General features: G+C 36.7%; 1 long non-coding RNA gene across 1 annotated transcript; it reads right to left on the minus strand.

The window, feature by feature from the left end:
* Positions 1–18: 18 nt before the first annotated feature.
* Positions 19–20,642, minus strand: LOC121729627. Its single transcript, XR_006035988.1, has 4 exons — positions 20,604–20,642; positions 20,461–20,562; positions 13,419–13,426; positions 19–29 (listed from the first exon to the last, which is right to left on the minus strand). It is a non-coding gene; the product is annotated as an uncharacterized LOC121729627 (long non-coding RNA).
* Between the last annotated feature and the right edge of the window lie 1,541 nt (positions 20,643–22,183).

Raw genomic sequence — 22,183 nt, forward strand, 5'->3', positions numbered from 1 at the left:
AACGTATAAGACTAGTGGAAGCCATACCACTTCCGGGATTGCAATCCTTTCAGATATTATATTAGGTGCTAGATATTTTTGCCTGCAACATTGTAGCGCTGAAATTCGTTTACATTTCTTTTTTCGCCTCAGCTGTCGGCGGTAACCTTTCCCGTGGATTTCATCAATATTTGTTTAGTGGTTATTGTGAATATATATCAGACAAACACACTTTTGTATTTATAATAATATATTATTATTTGTATGGATGTACCGTGTAGTCAGTCTTATACGAATTCCACTAAGCGGCTTATAAGATGCAATTGTCTGAGAGACTGAGTGCTACGAAAAGTTTCAACGCTACGAAACGCGAACCTTATTTAAAAACGTCTTGAAAATTCGAGAAAATATTATATTCTTATCATCAAAATCAAATTAGGAAACTTCCAATACATTAAGATAACATCCCCGACATAATAGTAATTAAGATTATGCAACATCGAAAATACGGTAGAAATACGCCCACTGGGTAACGGTGTTGGTCGGCAATAAAATATTTCTTTTTATGTCTCCCTGGTAACAACGCTGGCTGACTCTTGCGCAACTCACATTCTCCTCGGCCAGTACCCCCGATAGCTTTGAGGAAGTCCAAAACGTGTTTCACCTATTATCAACTGAAAGTCAAGTTCAACTTGTGTTAAGGATAAGTTGCTTTTAAGTGTGTTGAAATAGAAATATGGAAACGTGCGATGTAAGAATGTTATGGAAATGTTTAAACTTTAAAGTTACAATAAAATATGGTGAGCATTGATGGTTTGCCGTTTGGGACACTTCCCAACGTAATGTAATAGCCGGCTTCCATGTACTATCAGAGAAGTTGATTCCTATGCAAATCGGGGACCTAAGTAGTTTGGTCGCGTTACGTCAAACCCAGCTGACAGATCACAATTAACATTGAATTGACATATTCGATCAAATAACGTTGGCCTGTTAATTGCATAGGAATCAACTTCCTCGATGGTCCTTACGTGCTCGTAGGTATCGTTTTCGAGGTACGTTTTTGAAGTGTTGACGCACTATTTGATTGAATGGACGTACCGTCCGACTCTATCATCACTAAAAGTAGCCAATAATATTTGGTGACAGTAGTTACTTAAAAATTTGACGCGCCTAAAGAATTAATCTTCGACGTCGGATTTCGAAGACTAGCTGTAGGTAGAGCTTTTTTGACTTGAAACCTTCGCTTGAAACTTATTTACCTAGTTTTTGAACTCCATTACGGATTATCTACGTAATTTTAATTAATTTTATAGTAACTTTTCTATCGAATGACATCGGATCTGCAGCTTGCTGTAAGTAATTATAATAACTAGCTAAAAGCCGAGCTTTGTGAGAGCTCGCGTCATCATACCTTGATTGACTGATGATAACACATCTAAATGTAAATAGTAAAATTACTATGTTAAAGAACCACAAAATGTTCAGATTGTGGAATATAGTAGGGCTCGCTTCGCTCGCCCTGATTATCTCGTTTGTCCTTTGAGTGGCTTACTTCAAAATAATTACCAATCAACGACCTTGTTGTAAGGATAAACTGTCAAAATAACTCAAAAACCAGGCGTAAATGAAGTAAATGAAAGTATGCAGTAAACACAAGGCCAGTAGATTGGATCCTTATTGGTAGTTATGGGATGAGCGAGGCCAACTTCCCCGACCTAGTTTGGGGCCCATCCTTTGCCGCACCCAAACGACGTGTAATTTCAAACACATAATAAACGAATGATAAAACGATAAACTATATCTATCAGTAGGTCGATTCTGCTAAACAATAGTAGTTTCGGTGTAATCAAACTACAAAAATTAAAATGTCCAAATGACTGTTTAGGTATTATGTACATGCTGTCATAGATTAAAAGAACAACCAGCAAAATTAGACCTTCACCACTAGACACCTCCTAAACTCTAAAGTAACCGCGACCTAAACTCCACTTCCTATTTCACGGGCATGTACAGAAAAACTTGCAGCTTTTATAAAATGACAAAGATCTGGCTGCTGCTGGTTCTTCGGCCATAAAATTTTATTATTTAACAAGACTTTCAGATTCACAATGACGGGTTAACAATATGAGAGTTGCAGGGACTCTAACTAATTAGAATTTAGGGCTTAGGTTATTTCGCATGACCTGAGTTTAGGAGCGCTTAATGAGTGATAGGAAATTAATAATTTTATAGTCTGTAATAAAATATAGTCGTCAGTTAGTTGGAAAGTCCGCAATTAATTGAGTTCCTGACTGCGCTGTAAAATAGTAATAGCTGTGAAATAGTCAATTTATTTTTATTGGGCGTACTGTTTTATTATAATCATAGTTCCTGCGATTTACCCCACTACGATGAAAAAGAAAGGATTGTCTGTCTAAGTTTGTAATATGTATGTCTGTATCGTAACAAATAACTACTAACCCAATTTAAGTGAAATATGAATAACTAGATGACGCCTGCAACTCCGTTGCGCCAAAACTCGTTTATCGCGCGGGAACCGTACATTTTTCCGGGATCAAAACTATCCTATGTCCTTTCCCGGGACTCAAAGTATCTCCATACCAAATTTCAGCAAAATCGGTTCAGTGGTTTGGGCGTGAAGAGGTAACAGACAGACAGACAGACGGACAGACACACTTTCGCATTTATAATGTTAGTATAACATGGTAAATTGTGTGCTTCAAGTATATAATATAACTAGCTGTTGCCCGCGACTTCGTCCGCGTCAACATAGTACAATAACAAAGATGGATAGTCCGCTAACAAATATGAAAAAAGTAAAATATAACCTCCTCCTTTTTGGAAGTCGGTTAAAAAGTAGCCTAAGTAACCTTACTACATCAGCTATCTACCAAAAAAAGTCCCGGCAAAATAGCTCCAGCCGTTTCAGAGATTAGCCGGAACAAACAGACAGACAGACAGACATACAGACAAAAATTGTAAAAAAGGTTGTTTTGGTGTATGTACCCTATAAACATTCATATGCATCTAGTAAAAAACGGTTCTTTCAATATTACAAACAGACACTCCAATTTTATTTATATGTATGTATAGATAATATGTAGCCAGGCTATAGGTACCTATCATTTGATTACAACTTTCAATCAACATTACAAGTCCTTTATTTTGTACTTTTTTGCCATAGAGAAGTCCGAAATTGGCTGAGTAACGATTTGCTTCGTTAGGTACTTTCTATTTACTTTAGTTAATGTATATTATGTTACCGTTAGAATGCAGAATACGTTAACGTGCACATTACCTAGCTAATCTGCAGATTCCCTGATACCATCCGTTAAAGTGTGAATGTTTTAAATAAAAAACTGGCCAAGTGCGAGTTAGACTCGCCCATGAAGGGTTCCGCAACAGCAATATGGTTTATTTCGATGAAATTAAAAGGTTTTCTATTTATTTTTATATTTCAGTTGATTTAATGAAAATTAAATTAAGGTTTACTATTTATGACGTATAAAAAAAACCACTTGCTAGATCTCGTTCAAACCAATTTTCGTTGGTAGTTTTTATAGTAATGTACATCATATATTTTTTTTAGAATTATCATGTATATATCATACTTTAGAAGTTAGAGGGGGAAGGGGGGGGGACACATTTGACCACTTTGGAAGAGTCTCTCTCGCAAACTATTCAGGTTAGAAATAAAATTATATTAGAAACCTCAATATAATTTTTAAAGACCTATCTACAGATACCCCACAGACATAGGTTAGATGTTCAATAGTATAGCTCTTATAGTTTCGGAGAAAAGTGACTGTGTGTCAATACGGACGGACAGACAGACAGTGTCCGTATGTCAATACGGACGGACAGACAGACAGACAGACAGACAGATATGACGAATCTATAAGGGTTCCGTTTTTTGCCATTTGACTACGGAACCCTAAAAAAGGTTATATTTGCACTTTACCTAGTTAGTTTGCATTCTCTTTCTTTGTAAAAGTTATAAAAGCTTTGACTTAAGCTTGTCAATCTAAGACTGTTGTTGTTTTGATTGTTTTTTTTCCAGTTGATACGATCTGTTATATTTTTTAAGAAGAGTAAATTTTACTTAAAATTTAATAATTTATTCCTTTGTTTATGTCCAAAAAATATATGAAATGATTCTCTACAATTAAATAATATTATGTTTTATTCAAACAATAACCTGTGTTTTGTAATTTAATGAGAATATAATAAATAATAATGTTTTTGCACTTTAACTGACTCACTCAGATAATCTGCAGAATACCTTGTTAATCTGCAGTCTAACTGGTTTACGCACATTAACGGTAACATAATTGATAATATATAATAATTATGCGACTTGATTAATGAAAGGCTTAGAAATAACTGCCTTAAATCCTGGGAAAGGACATAAGGTAGTTTATTCGCGGAAAAACGGGTTTCTGCCCTTAAAACTTTCAACGTAACAAAGTTACGCTTACATCTATCTATACATTTAGGGCCTGTTTCACCACTTCCTGATAAGTGATGGATAGGTTATCCACCACGTAACTTGACTATTCGGAACATTATCAGGAAGTTGTGAAACAGGCCCGCCCTTATTATTTAATACAAATCTAAATATATCGTACCAATCCAAGTCCAAAACCAGGAATAAAATCATTCGGAATAAAGAAATAAAAAACTACAGCTGAAAATAGATCCTCCTCTTTTTTGGAAGTCGGTTAAAACTCATACGGAGCTCGTTAATAATGAAGTTTCTATGAAAACATTTACACCGCACACGTGAGAAACGGCATGGAAAAGCAATTGTTGTGATTGTTCAAAATATTCCCCCGGGTACAATCGCGTTCCTAGAAGTGGCAGATTTTGCTGATTCACAGGATCTGATCTTGTTTCAAAGTGGCATCATAGTTATCTAGTTAGGTAGAATATAATGCTTAATTAATGTAATAATAACTTAAGTGGGCGTCCACAAATTACGTGAGGCGTTTTTTTAGATTTCTGACTCCCCCCCCTCCCCCCTGGTGAGATTTCGTGAGATTTTATTCAACCTCCTCCCCCACCCCCCAATCTCACGTGAGATTTTATAAATGTGGGTTTCTTACGTCAACGCGTTGGATTAAAATTGACAGTCAGCAGATGTATAACTAACGTGACCATTAACTTTTTTGTCAGAGCGGGGACATCGGCGGAATTAATCATAGAATAAAAAAAAGTCTGCCAAAAGTGGATAGGACTTGCGCACGAGCGGCACGAAGAAGCAACCCTTAATAATATCAGGGCGAACGAAGCAAGCCCTAGGGCCTAGTACTTATATTCAACAACCTGAACATTTTGTAGTATTTTTTTTTGTAACAAAGAGAAAAAAAATTACGTGAGATTTGCCGAGACCCCCTCTCCCTCCCTCTCCCCAACGTAAGATTAAATGAGATTTGACTCGACCCCCTCCCCCCCTTAAACACCTCACGTAATTTGTGGACGCCCCCTAAGATAATAATATACAATGTGTAACAAAACAAAGTGATAACACTTTAGAGTGCGTACTGCGTATGGGTCGCCTAAATAGAGTTAACTGTGAAAGTAGCAACACTAAAAGAGTATTTTTTTACTTTTGTGGGAAAATTCATGACGATGGAGCGCTTGTCCATACAAATCACAAAACAAAATTTTCTCTTTCAGCGATGCTACTTTCACAGTCAACTGTATGAGGGACACATGTAATTATCATCACTTAGTTTTGTTACACCTTGTAGTATTCTCTTTGAAAAATTGGGTCCTGAAGAAAAGCATGTTTAGAATTAATAATTAATTAGTCAAGTAGCCTATAAACTTTTCTAAAACATTAGTAAAACGCATTATTATTAATCGCTTTTTTGTCTTCGTAGTCAGGCACAAAAAGCATACGCCATACAGATACACCACACGAAACCCCTGTTCATTTGCGAGAAGCGGCAGGTATTGGCCTTGATTCACCCCGCTGTCTCTGCAGTTTCCATTTGAAATTGCAAAAAGTTGTGAACGGAGCAGTGATATCGCTCCGACCAGCGTACTGTGACACCTGAGCCCCTAGCCAAGACGTTTACTTTGTAGCTTCTTTATAGAATCACCGATCAAAATGTGTATGGAATTGACATAACATTAGTCGAATGTCGACTTTATTTTATCGAACGCTTATGACAATTCCATAGATTTTGTTCGGCGATTCTATCATGAAGTGATGAAGAAAACCTCTTGGCGAGGGGCTCTGATGCCTATCAATCGCGCCCCTCCCCCGCCCAGGCCGGATGGGCGCGGGGGGGGGCGGGAGGTCTCCGCGGCTGGTTCGGTTTTAATGACACATTGTTACTGGGAGACGGCGAACGGTAGATATTGAGATGTTCTTGCTCGACACCGTTAGAGCATTTCCTCCTGTTATTAGTTCGCACGGTGTGAGTTATGTTCGCAGGACAAAGGACTTGTAGTTACCAACAAAAGCATTTTCTCTCTCTCAGTTTTTGTAGGATGCAATTCACATTTCTCTTATCATGTAATGAATATTGAATCTATAAGAAGCAGAATTATTTTTTGACATAGGTTCTGTACCCAAAGCGTTAGAATTGAACCCTATTGTTTACTGAGACTTCACAATTCACATTTTTTCGGGAACTGTAAGAGCTGGAGTCCCGAAATTTTTCCACATACGTACGGTAACTAATATTATTCTGTACTTCTGTTAGCGCGATTAAGAAACAAACTCTTCGTATTTTGCGCCAGTCAGAAGTCAGAACTCAGAAATTGACTATTTTTTAAATAAAGTCTTTTAAATTGTTAAGCAATTGTGTTATGCAATATAATACTGTATACGTAATAACTAATAATATTATCGTTGTGATTTCATCATATAATTATTAGTACCTGGATGACCGAGCTTTGCTCGGTATAGCAAACACTCATTGACTTCGTGTTACTTAATAACGCCATCTGCTGGTCGTTGAAACAATTAGTTGTTAACAAAATAGTATTATTATTCGCCAATAGATGTCGGGAAGAGTCATATTTTTCAGTTTATCGATTATCGATAAAACACGAATAAAAAGACATTTTCTGAAAATGATTTCTAGCTAGATCGATTTATCGCCCCCGAAACCCCCTATATACTAAATTTCATGAAAATCGTTGGAGCCGATTCCGAGATTCCAATTATATTATATATACAGGGTGTAACAAAAATAAGTGATAATATTTTAGGGTGTGTACGTGTTCCTTGTAGAGAGTTCACTGTGAAAGTAGCAGCTCTGAAAGATGAAATTTTTTTTTCACATTTGTATGGGCAAGGGCCCGAGCGTCACGAGTTTCCCCATACAAAAGTGGAAAAAAATTTTGGTCTTTCAGCCCTGCTACTTTCACAGTGAACTCTCTACAAGGAACATGTACACACCCTAAAGTATTATCACTTATTTTTGTTACACCCTGTATATACAAGAATTGCTCGTTTAAAGATATAAGATTACAACTTATATGACTGTGTAAATTGAAGCTCTTAAGCGACTAAATAAATAAGAAGGAAAAAAATCCACAGCCGAACATAATACAACCTCCTCGTTTTTTGGAAGTCGGTTAAAAATGCTACGCTTGGTAGTAGTCACGATAAATGTCAATTTTGTATAATCTTAAGTGGACACTCAATACATTTGGTGGCGTTAGTCATAAAGGCATAATTTACGACCAAGTGCTTAAAGTGTGTACACTGAACAAAGGTTACGAAACACTTTAAAAATATTAAACAGAAACACGAGAAAATGTAGAGTCGCATACTGATAATATACAAAATATTTGAAGAATGAACTGATGTTGCGAGTGTCCATTGGCGACGGTAGTGGCTTTCCATCAGGTGACACGTTTGCTCGTTTGCCAACTTATTTTATATAAAAAAGTAAGTATATGATTAAAAAGTCTTTAAGTTCAGAGTATTATTAAAAAATAATTTGTCCAAGCGCGAATTGAAGTCGAACTGGAGAATGAAGGTTAAGTTAGACAAAACTTACGCCTAGCTTAGTCCACGCTTCATAATTACTGCGGGGCTAAAATGGTCACTTTGAAGAATCATGATATGAATCATAATATGATTCATTTTTCTAAAATCGCAAAATGCAACTCTGCTTGCGATTCATTTCTGTATTTTTGTAAACTGTATCTACTGATTTGACATTTGTCAGTTTGACAGTTTTGAGAATTAATTTGCTGAATTGATTGAGACTTGAGAGGAATTGCTAAATGTGACCATTTTAGCCCCGCTGATCATATATTTAAGAACCAACTTAGAGCCAGCCAAATGGTCACATTTAGCAATTCCTCTCAATCAATTCAGCAAATGAATTGTCAAAACTGTCTAACTGACAAATGTCAAATCAGTACAAAAATACAGAAATGAATTGCAAGCAGAGTTGCATTTTGCGATTTTAGAAAAATGAATAATATTATGATTCATATCATGATTCTTCAAGGCGACCATTTTAGCGCGTTACATTAGCGTTGCGTCGACGCAGCGCTTACATTGTTATTTGTTACCGAAACACAAAGCAGTATTGTTTACCAGCACCTGTTATTTCAGGTTAGGTTTTATTCTTTCGTTTCCGCGTTAAAGTTAAAAAATAACTTTTACCTTTAAAGCTTTAAGTTTAAATTAAGCTTCTGCCTACAAAATAACATATTTTATTGCCATAAAACTACACCAACGGGCAACGTGTTAAATAGTTTCTTTTATGAGTAAAGAGCGCTGTGAAAATCTATGATAAAGAGGGATTAGGACGAATAGTAATTACAAATATCGTCGTATCCTACGAATAAGGGCGCCCTGGTCACTATGGCTTTTTATTTTTATTGCAAAATCGAAATCGGCAGCTCATTATCTATAACCTTCAGTGTAAAAATAGTAAAGAGTTAATTTTAATAACCAGTAAATGAAGTTTTAAAAAATGCCACATTTGTTAGCTCTTAAATTCCCCGGTGAAAAAAGCAACAAAGGCTTCAGTGACCGTTTTCTTGGAGTGCCTGAAAGGACGCGCGGGGCGGGGACGAGGCGCTCGCGCCACCACACCCTTACTCCGCGAACTCGCGTATGCGTCATTGCACTGTTTTTTGTTTAAATTACTTTGTGTTAACCGTAAAAGGGAACACACAGTAAGTATAAAAAATGTTTAACATTCTTAAAAGTAATTACCTGGAAAAAAGACACTATTGCGTCTGTGGCCTTTTTCCACGGAATCGTCTCTTAGTACTAGTACTAGGGAATCGTTTGCCCTAATGGCTTTTGTTGCCTTTTTCTATGTACGAAATTTATTTCTTTAATTTTTCTATAGTTGAACAGTTATTATTGGAAAAATTATTACATGAATTTGCCTTTTATATACTAACCATTTCGAAAAGTATATAATTGAAAGTTTATAATATTTTGTTTTAATTTTGTTAAAAAGCCGCAGTGAACTTTGTGGCTTTTTCCGCCGTATAGAAAAATAGTTGATGGTGGTGTGCTACAAGAATATTTTAATATAAATTAATATTCCACAATATAATTTGAGTTTTTTTTTTGTATTTTTAGGTTCTAGAAAACGAAAACAGTCCCCGGTGCCTGAAAGAATTGAAAAAAAAGTTTCCTTTTTATTAAAAATTTAGAAAAAGAGCTTTTGGTGTATCGAGAGTGAGTGTAACGAAACTTTTTTTTGTTACTATTTTTTTTTTTTGGTTTATTGGACGAACTGTGAGTAACTGAACGTACCTAATATTTTGAGTACATCTCTTGAGCTGTGCTGATGATGTATCATCGGTCATCAGACTCTTGGAAAAGGACATGAGGGATGTCGTATATCGTCCCATAAAAGAATTTAATTTAGAATACAAAATATTAGCGTTATCATGCTAAGCTGATGTTGAAGTAGAATCGGCACCGCTCCGTCATATTGTAACTACTTATAAGCTAAACCAAGAGCCAGAAACAGCCAGAGTTTTCTTTTACCTATAATCATTATGCTATACTCCGTACTTTCCCATTTATACTTAAAGTATAAATGGGAAAGTATGTTTGTTTGTCCTCCCTTCACACCCTAGCGAAGCAGCTAATCGACATGATTTTTAGCACATACTAAGTCGAAAGAATGAAGAGTAACAAAGGCTCCTTATGGTTTTGGAAAAACATAATGTTCCTAAAATACTCGTGTTTTACGCGATTTTTGAATTTCACGCGCTCGAAGCCGGGGGCAAAAGCTAGTAACTCATATAGAGGTAAGAACGGCAACCAACTATTATAGAGCTTCGGTCGCGGATACTTTAGGAGGTATCCAGTTTTGAAAGTCTACCGCACCTTCGATAAAATTTAAGGTAATTTTTTTCCTCTCTCCCACTCTCTCTCTCGAATCTCGTCTCCCACTGACGGACCCTTATGATAGTTGCTCCCTATTGCCAGACAACTTATGCCAGTTACTTCCCACTGCCATACCACCTTAAAGTGTAATACTTTTGGCATTTTAGGGAATAATTAAGGGTGTCCGAGATGAGATTCCTACATTTCCGAAAGAAGTAAGAAAAAAAAGCACTTTACATTGTATCGAAGGCTAGGTAGACCTTCAAAACTGGATACCTCCTAAACGCGATCGAAATTCTATAGTTGCTGTTTGTTCATACAGGAAAACTTTCAGCTTTTATAAAATGACAAAAATCTGTCTATCGCTGGCTCTTGGATAATCTAATTGTCATAAAAATTAACCAATATTATAATAGTCAGAGTAACTAGTCGTTAGTTATAATGTTATTTGGTAATTTTAAATAACTGGCAAAAAACTGTAAAGTCTTATCACGTTATATGTTTTATTTTTACAAGTTGAAGGAAACCAACCCTGAAGGGTTGAGAATTAATATTATAAATCGTTCCATATTATTAATTTAAAGTATGTTTTTTCCATATGCCTATTTATATTGTTTTTTTTTTGGTTTACGTACCCAAAGGGTAAAGACGGGAAGGGTCCCATCTTTACCCTTCTTCTTAATATTAATAGGGATTAATAACACTTCGATGTCTCAAGAACTTTTCACAGATTGAGTATATCTTAACAACTTAACAATAAACACTGAAAAAAATTTAAATCAAATATTTAAGTGGGCTCCCATACAACAGACATGATTTTTTGGTCCATGTCAATAATAGCAACAGGTGAGCTTTTGAAATGTTCCGTTGTACTTAGGTATACTTTAATAATAATTGACGACAAAATTAAAATAAATTAAAAAATTACGGGGGGCCCTCATACAAAAAACAAACATTTTTGGCTATTTTTATTGTATAATGGTACGGAACCCTTCGTGCGCGAGTACAACTCGCACTTGGCCGATTTTTAATGTGGTTTTAAAAAGAAAATTCTATGATAATGATCACTAAAAAGACTCAAATGCTCTTAAGACCCCGTTGAATCCGCACAAAAAAGGCATAACGTTACTTGTATCTGATGAGACTTATTTTATTCCGCCGAAAAAAGAAATAAGGGACAAATCTACCTGAAATATCAAATTAAACGTCTCATTCAAAATTTCATAGCAACCGCTACGTAGATATGCGATAATTTCATAATTAATTTCCAAAAGTTGTCTAACAATATTTTGAAATAAACACAAAAAACCTTCTCCTGTAAAGTAGGGTTTTTGCAACAGCGCCCTTATTCGTAGGATACGACGATATATTACATCTATATTACTGGATGTGGCTGTGAAGTGACTCTTCCAACGTATCAGACAAATGTCCAGTAGTAGACGTATTAACTCTTAATATTATATTGATAACTTGATACATACATACATTAAGCATTATGCATACGGAACGTGACCATACGTCCCGCTTTGGGCGGGACAGTCCCGCTTTCAGATAGTCTGCCTCGGTGTCCCCCGCGAGGCCGAAATTGTCCCGCATTCGCAAACATACTAAACGATAATTTAAAAGTATTTATACATTAGAAATAAATAAATAATAAATAAAAATTCGTTTATTTATCTCACCACAGGTACACTAACAAGATGTTTTACACACTCTACAAATCAGTTAGCACAGTTTATGTGGGAGATTGGTGCCTAAACTAGGCGAAGCCTGTATTTTAGGACACCAGGATCTCTCTCGTTTGTGTGTGTGTGTGTGTGTATGTGTGCGCGTGCGTGCGTGCGTGCGTGCGTGCGTGTGTGTGTGTGTGTGTGTGTGTGTGTGTGTGTGTGTGTGTGTGTGTGTGTGTGTGTGTGTGTGTGTGTGTGTGTTTTAGTCAGGTACGATTATCAGTTTTTCTGTGTTTTCGTAGCTAAGGTTTAGCAGCCATTCATTAATTTTACTTTTGCAAGCTGTCTTCGTCAGGGGGAAAATGTTTAATATTTTATCAATTTTTTTTATAAATATATCCTCCCATAAAACTAAAAAAACGATTGGAGAATCGTGTATGAAAGCGATGCGTGGTTGTATCATGGTTATATCGTCTATTGCGGAGGGATGATGGGATGTAGTTAAGGAGGTTATGGTGTTTGAGGACCGAATGTGAAATATAGAGTTGGCGTACTGTTAAAGCTTTTGTTTCTTTGTAGAGAGACTCAGTTGGGTAACGGAAAGGAAGACTATTGGACACTTTCAGAATTGCCCGTTGTGCTCTTTCTAATTGCAATATGGTGTCTTTGTGTGTGCCGCCCCATGTTGTAATGCAATATGTGAGCAACGGTTGGCATAGTGTGAGGTACACCACTCTCCTCAGTCCTTCGTCCGCTACGTTTCTTAGATTCCTAAATGTTGGTATCAACTTCCTAATTCGAGAAGTAAGGGCCTCTACATGTGGACGGAAGCTAAGGGAGGAGTCAAGTATAATTCCTAGGTATTTTGTGGTGCTCGTAGTTTCCAAAGGCTCACATGTACATGGTTCAGTATACGGGTTCACGCATGTGTGTGCGGTGATAGTGTGTGAGGTCAACTCGGGTGGCGTCCGTATTGCGAATGGGATGTATTTAGTTTTTTGGATGTTGAGGGTGAGAATATTCTTACGTAACCATTCTACAACGGTGTTAAGGCTACTTTGCGCCGTTTTAAAGACGTTTGTCCATGAATCTGAATGGAACACAAGGGCCGTATCATCCGCGAAGGTGAAAATTTTTCCATCTCGTATGTTGAGCGTACACAGATCATTGATATAGATGATGAATAGGGTTGGAGCGATTGCGCTACCTTGGGGAACGCCGTGCGTGGTAGTTAATTCCGGACTTAAGTACTCATCTACCTTAACGCTCTGTGTACGATCACTTAGGAAGTCCTCAAACAATTTGAATTGGGTTCCTCTTATTCCCAAAAGATTCATCTTCTTTAGAAGGATCGTAACAGAGACCGTATCAAAGGCTTTTGCTAGGTCGAGAAATATTCCTAAGACTTTTTGTCCCATATCGAGCTGTTTTACTATGCAGTCTGTAAGTTCATGAACAGCGTCACTTGTAGATTTGCCTGCACGGAATCCATATTGGGATTCTGATAATAGGTTGTTGGCCTCAAGGTAAGCTGTTAATCTTGAGTTCATAATTCGCTCTAATTTTTTGCCAGGGTTGGTAGAACAGCTATTGGTCTGTAGTTATTGATCTGGTCTCTGCTACCCGCCTTATAAATGGGATGAATAATTGCACTCTTAAAGGCTTTAGGAAAAATGCCAGTAGAAAAGGACAGATTTATGACATGTGTAAGAGGTGGAGCAATAAATTGTATATTGTTTTTTATAATCCCAGTTGGTATTTTGTCCCAGCCTACGGCGCAGTTACTTCTTAAGGACATTGCAACTTTTGTAACTTCCTTTACGTCTGTAGGGAGGAGCACCATTGAGTGACAGGGAGTTGGCTTTGAGTTATTCGGGCTATTTGATGGCTGGTGTATTTTGCCAGCCAGTGTTTTTCCTATATTGACAAAAAATTTGTTCACTTCATCTACGGATTTTTCCGGTGAGGAAGTGAGTGATAGTAGCTCAGTGTTGGGGCCACTTGGAGGCACAAGCCAGCTGACAGCACACACAACAACACACACCAACTATTAGCAGAGACGTCCGTTCACTACGAGAGTTGCCGATCGAATGAAATGCTTCTGAAATGCCTGGAAGTATAGAACAAACGTGATTTTTCTGACATATTTTGCTCGATATAAATAATGGCAATATATTATAGGCAGTTGGAATATGTATTCACAAAACACTCACTTGTATTTATACTTTAATAATTAATTAATTATAACAAAATTGAAAAATTAATAATAATTAAGGCGGAGTTTTCATACAAAAAACATAATGTTTGCCGTAGTGTTTGCCTATTTTTGCTTTATAATGGCACGGAACCTTCGTGCGCGATTCCTACTCACACATGGCAGAATTTTTTTATGTATAATTTTCAGATGTCCTGCTCTTAGCTCCGTGTCCCGCTCTGACAAAAAAAATATGGTCACGTTATGCATACCACCAATCGTTTATTTTGAATGCATGCGCTCCAAAAATATTCTTTTAATTATTATTAGAAACTTTAGATGACGCCCGCAACTCCGTTGTGCCAAATTTCGTTTATATATAGATAAAAAGTATCCTATGTCCTTTTCCGGGACTCAAAGTATCTCCATACCTAAGTATAGTGTACTCGGGGAATCGAGACAGTAGCCTGTGGTAGCCGCGGTCATTGACTCCCTGTCAAAAAACTTGTCATTTTAGTTTTCTATATAAACCGCAATTGACAATTAAGTGTCAGATGTTCCTTATTCTAAGGGCGATATAATTTTTTGCATACTCGATGTGAACTGAATATGAAGCATATCCACGGAGCTAATATGTATAAAGAGCATATTATCACTTCGAACTCATAAAAAGTTGGAGATCATCATTTTAAGAGTTACTAAGAGGTTCCCCGATGAATCTGTAATAATCTGTGTTTTTATAAGAGGTCAATTTTATTCTTAAATATTCTAAATACAGTGTGAGCATTTTTCATTTAGCGCCTAGACTAAAAAGGTCAATGACCGCTACCGCCTCGTTTCGCCGAGTACAGTATAGCAAAATCGGTTTAGCGGTTTAGGCGTGAAGAGGTAATAGACTGACAGACACACAGACGAACAGACAGACAAACTTTCGCATTTATAATATTAGTATGGATATAGAAGTATGGAAGTATGGATTTACGAATTACTTTGGACCGAACGCTATTGTTGTAAATTAACGGCTCATGTATAACCTGCAGCTTTTATTGACGACCTAACTTAGAAAATGGTGCATCAAAATTCAAATACAGTAAACGGAGCAACACGGAACAACAATTTCAAATGGAAAATTGTAAATTCTCTTTGGCATAAGGTTATATTAAATCCTGTATTAATATAAAGAAGGCAGATAGTGAATTTTCGTAGCAGGAGCCAATTGTATCGCCCTATATACAATGGTAGAGCTTGCCAAGTTTTGTTGCAAGATGGAAAACCGAACTTTTGGATATTCTTCATTCTAATCTTGTTGGGAAATATAATTTAAAAATTGATATAATATTTTCATGGGGTAAAACATACAAATAAGCAAATAAAATTCACTCGTAGTTGTAGGGATTAAATTATAGAGATCGATTTCTATAATGCTAATATTTTAAATCCTCTATAGGCTTTCCGCCCATATCATTTGACGCTATCACATTTTTTCACAAATATCAGCGATTTTCAGGTACAATTTTAAAGAATTACAAGAAGAAAAAGTCACACTGCGAAGATATTTTGGTTTCAAATGAAAGATAATATATATTCATCTCCACGTCTACACCATAAAAAATTGATAGCCGCATACAAAATTTTCACATAAATACGTTTTAACCATCACAATAATCGCAAAATAATAAAAAAAATAGGTTTGATTAGGAACCATTACAGCTAAATACACTGAACTAAGGAAAATAAATACTTATGCAAAAAAATTGTTGCTTATTTAGTCCCTTGTATGAATAGCTAAATTTTGTATATTATGTCGTAGGATGATTTGATAAATCGAATTTTCGCGAAAATTCTAGGGTTTTCGCGAAAACACGGATAATTAGATAATGTTCATCATCATCCTACGACATATATAAAAATAAATAACATTTCCATTTATAAGAAAAATAAGAAACGCTGTCAAATTTCTTCATACATTTTCGCCCTATCAAGAACGCGGCGAGCGTCGTAACCGCCACTGTACAAGGCGCGCTGATATTGAATGTTATTTTAATGTCCTTAACGTCGACATTCGTACTGACCTACTAATTTCTGTAATAATTTTTGTGATAGCGTCCTTAAGTATATATTTTTTTCACACTAGTTGGAACTTGGAAGTGGATCCATAGTTGGATAATGAAGGCCAAGGCCTAAAATCATCGAGGCATCGACATGTCTACCTTCATCATGAGTCTACACTCTACATATTGATATTTCAGAAGTATATCTAAAGGTAATACCAAGGTCACTATTGGACGCCGAGTCAACTAACAGCATCCGTATCTAACCTCTATCAATATCTCACCAAAAACAACCAATTTTCCACGAGTAACCCAAAAAACCCCACCAAACGTTTGTCACAAATTAAAAATCTACGAATAGTGTGACATAAAGGTGGCCACAAAAGCTGGAGCTATAGGGCCCTTCAGAAAGTGTGTCGCCGGGCCCCGCGCGCCGCGTCCCGCCCCGCCCCCTGCGCTCGCCCGCGCTCTCCATTGGAAAACGTCCGTGTATGCACTTTATAGTTTTCCTACGAACTGAGAGCTGCCTCGCCCAGGCCAAAATGCTAAACACGTCGGAATTCCTATATTTCTCACCCGATATGGATGTTAGGTGGAAAAATAAAGAAAACCACTTATGTCTGATGCAATCATTATGCAGTTATTAAGGTAGTAGGGGTTTTAAAATTAGGTTGCATTGTTGGTCAAAGTAAAGAAGTAAGACAGGTTTACTAAATAGCATCATTTCCTTCCTTTGGCATTCTTTAAGCTGACAAGATTTTCCCAGAGTGGCTGTGTGATCTAAGACAAGCGTTTGGTACCTAAACACCTAGGTACTTGATTTTGTAAATTTTGTAAGTTTTGATTTTCCGTGTTCTGATGTATTTTCCAGAATTTTAACCCTCTAATGTTAATTCTTAACTGTATTAATTCCTATATGAATACAGGAAATTAGCTCTACATAAACTCAAATAACAAGGAGCTCTGGGAATAAAATTAAGTAATGATAAATTTATAATAGTGATGTACTTTATGCAAAACCACAGAATATATATGGCAAAACGTTAATTACTTAAGTATACAATTTTGTTACGAGTTACGACTGAAGTAAACTTATACACCACGTATTTAAGTCTAATTAGTTTAATCTCTACTTTCTACAGTTCCATGAAAATGTTCTGATTTAAATAATCGCATTAACTTACTATACGGTATTTGTGATTCTCGAAAAAAATATTTCGATTACAAAATATATTTCTGAGATACCTTATTTTTTACCGACTTCCCAAAAAGAATCAAGAAAATTTTCGATGTGAGTATAATATATTTTATCTATGTACTTAGTTTAAGTAAGTATCGCATTCCTTACGCAGTTGCCTGCAACTTTGGTACCTATGCCTAAATTTATTAAACTCGCCGTAAACGTACCGTTTACCTATGTTGTGGCAAAGTATCTCCTTCTCAGTTCTCACTGTCACAGCGGTTAAAGCGCAAAAAAGCAACAGCCAAACAGAAATATGCTTGCATACGCAATGCATGCGTTAAATTAGTACAACGTTTATTAGTAAGGGGGGTAGTGTATGGAAGTTGGAACAGAGCAGGCTACCACTCAAATCTCAAAAAACAATAGGTACCAGCAGGTAAAAGCGTTTGAAGGTAAATATTGACTCCTTGATCCACTTGGTGGCTGAGGGCAGTGGTCTCGGGTTGCGCAACGCATAATAACGACCGACGGCGCGGGGTCATGCGCCCGCGCCGACCGCTTCCCCGAATGGTGACGAGGGTTGCCAGCGCGTTGCCAGGCGGCCATCTTGAAAAAAAAAGGAGGATTGTGTTTTTTTTTATTGTGAAAAACTGTAAGAGTTTTGACTTTTTTCTAAAACTACGGTAGGTAGAGTTTGTAAAAAATTGAAGTTGTCATTTGAAGGCATTACAATATAATAAACAGACCGCCGCACTCCAAAACATATTTTAATGATGATTAAAGTTTAATTTAATAAAGACTTTGACAGACATTATATAGACCGTTGTAATTAACATCAATGGTCTCTGCAGAGTGCGGCAGTAAATAATATAATATAATTACAATATTATGATTGTGGAACTACAAATTACGATTTAACCAGTTTTTTTCCAATAAATAAATAGCAAAGATAGCAACCTCAAAGGCTATTCAAACCTCAACTTAAAAATAAGTTTGAGGTAATGGGGCTGTACAAGGATTCTTAGACTTTTCCAAAATCTTTAAAAATTAGAAAGCATGCAGTTGTTATTACATCGAAATATCAAGAAGATATCAAAAATGTAAAGTGATTAGCAATCACTTTACATTTTTGATATATTCTTACGTACGCTTACGATGCCTTGCGAATTACAATTATGTACTTATTAGTTTTACATGCATTTTAAATTTGTAACATCGCTGTCGAAACTATTGAAGACAACTTGACCAAGTACCCAGTTAAGCGGCTGGGAGATTGACGTGTGAGATTCCTGTTCCTTGAGTACATCGCTAAGAACAATCAATAACTAGAGATGACCCGCGGACCTTCGTTTTTGTGGTACCGACCTCTGACTTACCACTTTCTACAGCTGAGTAAGTAATAAAAAAGTTAAGTAAATTGATTTAGATTCCTTGTAGGGCCTAATGTATTTATTGTGAGAACCTGTAAATTATCCTAAAAGACTAGGTAAGTAAATGTTGCCCGCGAGCCGCGACCTCGTTATTAATGCTTAGATATCGCGATTCGCGAAGAAAACGTCCAATTACATTTTTCTGCCATAAAGTAATTACGTTACGTCACGTTATCGTGGATGCCGACTTCCACAATAAAATGTTAGATACGTTAAGGGGGCGACTAACCCTAAAGTGTCGATTTTATAATTCATTTTTATACTTGAAAATAAGCCCCGAAATGTTTCATTTTCTAAAATTACATACTACATTATATTTACGACAGTTCGATCTGAGCAAAAACACGATATCTTAAAATTTTCTCGATAGAAAAAAATCACAAAGATGCATCTAATTTTCACGAATTTTTCATTTATTGCTTTAACCGTGCATTGAACTAAGTTAATATTTTAACACATTGTATAAAATTCTATCGTTGAGAGATCGACCTAGCAGATTTTTAAAATGTTGTATATTTATCGAGTTATTGAGAAAATACTAATTTGGCAATGAATCCGCGTCGTTCTTTTTCACCTGGCATATGAAAAACGGGCGTGAGTGTGAAGGGAGAAGGACGATGTTTGATTTTTGGGGTTAGTCGCCCTCTTAAATGCCCTTTTGATTTTACGCACCGTGGACGTTTTGTGCGGTTCAGAAGAGTGTAAACGTCCTAATGTCCTCTAACGTGCACGTTAAAAAGTTATCGTCGACGGAAATTTAAAAGCGTCTTCATATTATATTTCCATACATTTTGATTCCCTATCTTATCGTTTTACCGCGGACGTCCACGATTTTACCGCCACGTCCAAAATAATTATAAAAGCGCACATTCTCGAGTAAATTCGTAAATTATCTCCATACCTAAATTCATGCGACAATGTGATGAAAAGTTTAATGTTCTTTACATTTACGTTTTATCCATACCTACTTACCTAGTTGGAACTTACGTATCTTATATCTTTAAACGAACAATTCTTGTATATATATATTTATAATTGGAATCTCGGAATCGGCTCCAACGATTTTCATGAAATTTAGTATATAGGGGGTTTCGGGGGCGATAAATCGATATACTTAGATATCGATAGAAAATGTCTTTTTATTCGTGTTTAATCGATAATCGATAAACTGAAAAATATGACTCTTCCTGACATCTATTGGCGAATAATAATACTATTTTGTGAGCAACTAATTGCTTTAACGACACAACAACAGCTAAAGCTATTCCAGCCGATGGCGTTGTTAAGTAACACGAAGGCAATGAGTGTTTGCTATACCGAGCGAAGCTCGGTCATCCAGGTACTGTTACATTTATGAATGGTATCTATGAAATATTTAAAATATTGTAAACGCGGCGAAGCATGTCTGTCTGACTGTCTCTTACCTAGTCTATAGTTCTCGCTGTACCTGCTGCACCAATGCTGCACCAATTTGAATGTTATTGGTATGTAGATATTCTGAATCTCGAGAAAGAACATAGGTTTATCCCGGCGAGATAAAATAGCATAGCGAAGTTGCGGAAAACTGCGCAACCAAGTTGTAGACAACGTAAAAGTATAGTAAGCCATACACGCTACGGTCTACCGGAAAGGTCCACCTGTGCAGGTATGCCTGCGCAGGTAGACCGGAATGTGCGTGGGAATAGATTTTGCGCCGGTCACCTGCGCAGGTCCAAAAAACTGCTGTCTATTCCCACTATATTCTACCTGCGCAGGCATACCTGCACAGGTGGACCTCTTCGGTAGACCGTAGCGTGTATGGCAGGCATTAGCGAGTACAAATGGTTCTATCGTCACTTATGATTTTTTCAGAGGGTATTGGCTTGTCATTATTTTCCGTTTCTACATCAATAGGCTCATCGTGAGAAGCTTCCCAAGGCTGCATGTGGGAACGGAGCAGGAGAAAATGCTACGAAGGAACGGCTTAACTACTAATTATCACTTTTTAGCCGACTGTAGAGGGAGGGTTATGTTTTTCGTAGTAATTTTTGTACTTTGTATGATTCTTTGCCACAGTTTGAGTTGTGGTATGAGCTAAGACGTCTTATCGCATGTTTTTGGCGATGCCCAGTCTCAAAGAACATTTTGGATTACACACGTTTTTGCCATCGAAATTATCGAAATGAACTTGAATAATTTATGAGAATCCTTATCTAGGTGGTACATGTATATATTATGTCTATGGGTACATATATAAACCTGTATATATTATGTCTATGGGTACATAAGTGTTCTTTCAGATACATCACGAAGATTCTATAAGAGTGATCTCTACATCTCTATATCGTTATCATAAAGGCGCTGTTAGGGGTAAAATAATGTTGAACGTCCTAATGGTGGTGGATGGTGATAAGAGAGATTTGCTCAACATAACTGAACATGTCAGCTTACGGCTTTTATTCGGTTATTTACAACTCCACTGCGCGGCGGACCAACATATTATTACTTTCAAGTTTCACGTGTTGTATCATTTCACACGAGAATTATTATCAACATGAAGTAGGTAGATTACTAAAATTATATTTTTATTGTTTATTTTTCAGATTAGGGGGTGTCCATAATTTACGCGAGGTGTTTTTTTTTTCTGAGTGAGATTTTCCTCCCCTTCTGGCGAGATTTTGTGAGATTTTATTCAACCCTCTCCTCCACCCCCCCAATCTCACGTGAGATTTTTCAAAATGTGGGTTTCTTACTCGTATGTAAAGCGTTGGATAATGAATTGTTTGATAGTCAGTAGATGTATGAATGATTTTTTTTTTCGAACGAATTAGTGAATGATCCTAATCGTATTATGATAACGCTTACGATTAAATCTTAAGCATACGCAATCTGGATGAAATGGACCAAAACAGTATAAACTTTTTTTGCAACCATGTAAAAAAAAAATACGTGAGATTTGCCCCACTCTCCAACGTATTACGTAAGATTAGATGAGATCTGACTTGATCCCCCCCCCCCCCGCCCTTAAATACCTCACGTAATTTGTGGACACCCCTATAGTTTAAACGATTTTATTATTCGCGACAAAATTTTACGATAGAAACACGCCTACCTCATACCCTCCTAGGCTCCTATTCATTCATATTCTTTTTAACCCCCGACAAAAAAGAGGGGTGTTATAAGTTTGACGTGTCTGGCTGTCGGTCTGTCTGTCTGTCTGTCTGTCTGTCTGTCTGTCTGTCTGTCTGTCTGTAGCATCGTAGCATCCAAACGGGTGGACCGATTTTGATCTAGTTTTTTTTTGTTTGAAAGCTGACTTCATTGATAGTGTTCTTAGCTATAGTTCATCATCATCAGCCTG

Source organism: Aricia agestis, chromosome 8 (genome assembly GCF_905147365.1).
Source record: "Aricia agestis chromosome 8, ilAriAges1.1, whole genome shotgun sequence".
NCBI lineage: Eukaryota > Metazoa > Arthropoda > Insecta > Lepidoptera > Lycaenidae > Aricia > Aricia agestis.